Raw genomic sequence first — 4,508 nt, 5'->3', positions numbered from 1 at the left:
CCAGTTTACCCAGCAGATCTCATTTATTTTCCCTTTCCAGGGTGATCCATGAGTCCCTCTTAGGGTCCCCGTTACCTAGCTTCTCTAGAGCTGTGGGTTGTAGTCTGGTTATCCTTTGCTTTACATCTGGTGTCCACGTATGAGTGAGTACATACCATGTTTGTCTTTCTAGGTCTGCGTTACCTCACTCAGGATGATTTTTTTTCTAGTGCCATCCATTTGCCTGCAAATTTCATAATGTCATTGTTTTCTAACAGCTGTGTAACACTCCATTGTGTAAATGTACCACATCGTATTTATCCATTCTTCGATTTAGGGGCATCTAGGTTGTTTCCAGGTTCTGACTATTATGAATAATGCCGCTATGAACATAGTTGAGCAGGTGTCCTTTTTAACACTGAACTTAACATTCTGTGGTCTGGATGTCCCATGGTGGGCATCCATCCACTGAGCAGACATTGGATTGCTTTCAGGTTTGTTAATTATAAATGAGGCCTCTATCAACATCCATACGGAGGGTTTTCAATCAATGTACATTTCCCCCTCCTTTGGATAGAAAACAGAGTACACTCTGTGGAGTCTGATGAAAGCCTGCTTAGTTCTGCAAGAAACTGCCCACCATTCCCTGCACCATGCTGCATCTACACTGGCAACGAATGAGAGCTTCTGCTTGGTGTACATCGTCACCAGAATCTGGTGTCAGCAGGATTTTGGATCTGGGTCATTCCAATAAGTGTATAGTGGTATCTGGCTTTAACTTGAAATTCCCTGATGACATACAATGTCCTTTTATGGTCTTATTTCCTGTGTCAGGGTTTTCTGGAGAAAAAGAGCCACTAGAATGACGACATAGTGAGAGGGAGATGGGGCTGGTGATATGGCTCCGGGGCTGGCCACCAAGCTTGATAACCTAAGTTCAATCCTGGGTCCCCACAAGATAGAGAGACAGCTCCCACATGTTGCCCTCTGGGTGAGCATTCCTGGCAAGACACGACTAGAAACTTTACACTGGATGTCTGTTTCATTTCTGCTGCTATGATAAAATGAGCCGACCAAAAGGAAGCAAGGGGAGAAAGGGTTTATTTTCCTTAAGGTTACCGTCCGTCACTGCAGAGTTGCTAAGGCAACAGGAATGACTCATCATGCCACATCCAGTCAAGAGGAGAGACGGCCAGGTTAATACTCTGTCTACTTAGGAGATAATAGTAGGGACTATGACCCATTTATCCACAAACATAGCATTAAACTGACTCCTAATGACTTACCATGACTCTTATACAATGCATCTCTCAGCTTTCTAGAAACTTACATTGGCAGTAGTTGGAGATTAACACAGACATCCACAACTGGTCAAAGTATAGAGTATGAGAGACTGCGGGATGCTCAGCCTTAAATGAAACATCTATATGGTACACCCCTCCCCAAGGATCAGAGACCATTACAGAAGAGGAAGCGGAAAGAGCATAAGCCCAGAGATAGTGGGTGATTCCAAGGAAACTGTCCTCCAGACACAGTAGGACAGCTACATACATGAACTCAGCAATTGTGACAGTATGCACTAAACGTGTGCAAACCCAAGCCTGACCAACCTTCAGCCTGGAGAGACGATGGGCACCAAGTCCCACCTCCAGCAGAGGAACTATTGGCAATTGATAGGTGTTGCGAGATGAAGAGTCAGTGTTCTACAAGAATGTAGCCCCTGGTGGGCCGGCCATGTGTCAGTGGAGGGCCACATATCCAAGAGTATATGGACAGCACAAACTAAACTTGATGGGTTAAAAAGCAAAACAACAACAACAAAAACCAGATACAAACAGGGTGGGTAGGCAAGGGGGTGGATCTGAAAGGAGTTGGGGAAGGTCGAGTATGAGCAAAACGCATTGTTGGAAATTCTCAAAGGACCATTTTTTTTTTTAAGAGCAGAGAGAAAGGAATGCATGCTCGCTTAGTACTCAGCTAACTTCCAGTCTACAGTGGAGAGCTCAAAACTGGTGCTGACACTTTCAGGCTGCATCTTCCCACATCAATGAAGGTGATCAGGGCAATCCCTAGGCCAGCATGGCCACAGGCCATGAACTAACACCCCTCCCCATGCCAGTATGGCCACAGGTCAGGCACTGGAACGTTCCATATTGAGGATCCCTTTTCAGATGATTCTAAGTTGTGTCAAGTTGACATTAGAATGAGCCATCTCACAGAATACCTTGCGGAGAGTAGTTAATGAGGGAATTCCTAAAAATCAAGACCAGGATGTAGGGAAATGCTGCAGCCAGCGCAGCCTGAATAGCCAAGACTGGCAGGGGGTGCCAGGATTGAGGCACAGAGGCTTCTTTTCAGGTGGAAGAACAGCAAGCTTTATTTTGCCCAGCAACCTTTTATACCTCTACTCCTTCTGTGGAGACCCACCGGCCAGAAAGAACACAAACATCCTTGTCAATTACAGACCACAAGGAAGTTCCCCTGCCGGTCAGTGGGGAGTGAGGGCAGCTGGATCACAGCAACTCCCCCCATTCTATTTTATAATACCTTGCCTGTCATGGGGAATAGCCTTCTAATAGTCCCTGTAGCATCCTGCCCCCAAAGTATTGCCCGTCCGTGCCTACCCAGACACATAGCCCTAAACCAAGTATCCCCAGGACTGACAGTGCCAAGGAGCCAGACCAGCGCTGTAACCATCTAGCATGCACTAACTGGGTGGTAAAAGTAACAAAAGCAGTATTCCAAACCCCTCTCATATGAAGGTTGAGTTCCATAACAATAGCAGAAGCATGTAATACAGTGCCATGAGTAACACACATAACATGATTAACTGTTGAATAGTCCACTTGCTCCTGGACCAGAGCTACTTGTTGGTTCAATGCCAATTGAGTATGTCCAAAGCATCGCTGACTCTTTCCAGCAAGCTGGTTGACAGTCTCAGCCGTCTGCAGTCTGTGAGAGAGCAAGTCCCGCGGCAGTAGCTGTGGTGGCAAAGCTCTGCTCCAGCTGCCTTCTGGATCCAAACTGCCTGCATGGAGTGGAGCAGAACTCAGGGAAGCAGGCTCGCTGCTCCTGCTCCTGAACCATTGAAGGGGCCCCACTTTAACAATCTTCTAGGGAATTTGGGCGTTGTCAACCTGTCTGGCTACTTCCTGCTGAGCGGGGTTGTTGTATTCTTGGGAATATTTTACATCAGCATTTCAGGGGGTCTCGGTGATTCAAACCACATAAATTTGCAATGAGTCCACAGGTTCTCATCCTCTGTGGAGACAAAAGCAGAACCTCCTTTCCAAAGCATCAAATACTTAGGCCTGTATTTTAAAGTCAAAATACCTTAGCAGTTCCCAGATCAAATGTCTTTCTCCAGTCCAGAACACAAAAGGCAACACAATCGACATAATAACATACATCTGTACATATTCTATCTTTTGAGACCCTCAATTCACCTTCCTGCCTCCTTTTTATTACTTCCCTACTGGCCAATCTTCCAGAGGGCCTCCCTCAGAGCATCTCTGGGGATGAAGACACACATACTCATTTTAATCTGACTTGGCTTGTTCCCAGTCTGGAACATTTAAACCCCCTCCTGTACAAAATCTTTGGCTGTCTTCCTTGTTACTTTCGTGCCTTGTTGTTGTAAGAGTTTCAGTTACTTTTTGAGGCCTTTCAATTCACCCTCCTGCCTCTTCATACTTATCTTTTGGAGGATGTCCCTCAGATTTATCTCTGGGGATGAAAAATAAAAACACTTTACCTTCTCCAATACGCTCCTCAATTTAGTCAGCGGCTGGAGCGACCCCGTTCACGTATCCCCACTTTCCAGATCTCGGTGGGAACTTCCACTTGCTGCAGTCAGCGCAGCCTGGATAGCCAAGACTGGCAGTGGGTGCTGGGATCAAGACACAAATGCTTCTTTTCTGGTGGAAGAACAGCAGGCTTTATTTTACCCAGCAACCTTTTATACCTCTACTTCTTCTGTGGAGACCCACCAGCCAGAAAGAACACAAACATCCTTGTCAATTACATACCACAAGGAAGTTTCCCTACTGGTCAGGGGAGAGTGAGGGCAGCTGGATCAGAACAACTCAGGAAAGAAACCTATCTGGAGCTAGTAGCCACAGGAGTGGTACCAGATAAGGCGTTTCCTTCTGAGACTCAGGGATGCAGAGAATTATGAGTGGAGGGGCACTTTGTGACACCTGGACAGCCTGCAATGACTTCACAAGGAGGAGGACATAGACCTGCTGCAGCCCTGGAGCTGGGGTGGTGAACATGGCTAGCAGAGGCAGTGAACATACCTCTGCCATATTAGACAGGGTGAAGCAAGCAGGCAGGGTCGTGGAGTTGGTCCTAGCCATACCTGCTTAGCATTTTAAAAAAAAAAGGTGTTCCTGGCCAGAAAATTATTACAGATAGGCAATAACGACAGATTCAGACAGAAATGAACCTATAAATGGGTCACAGTGTGTTTAAAAATGTATGTAGACTTGGGAATGAGAGGGAAAAGAGTACAGACAGTTATAAAAAAG

The 4,508-nt window shown here is 46.2% G+C and overlaps 1 long non-coding RNA gene across 1 annotated transcript; it reads right to left on the bottom strand.

The window, feature by feature from the left end:
• Nucleotides 1–1,062: 1,062 nt before the first annotated feature.
• On the bottom strand, nt 1,063–3,919 carry LOC146892918 (uncharacterized). The gene is made up of 2 exons (XR_015003579.2): nt 3,734–3,919; nt 1,063–3,240 (listed from the first exon to the last, which is right to left on the bottom strand). It is a non-coding gene; the product is annotated as an uncharacterized LOC146892918 (long non-coding RNA).
• Between the last annotated feature and the right edge of the window lie 589 nt (nt 3,920–4,508).

Source organism: Myodes glareolus, chromosome 9 (genome assembly GCF_982192425.1).
Source record: "Myodes glareolus chromosome 9, mMyoGla1.1, whole genome shotgun sequence".
Classification (NCBI taxonomy): domain Eukaryota; kingdom Metazoa; phylum Chordata; class Mammalia; order Rodentia; family Cricetidae; genus Myodes; species Myodes glareolus.
Note: the sequence above shows the minus strand (reverse complement) of the source record. Positions and strands in the feature narration are given on the sequence as shown.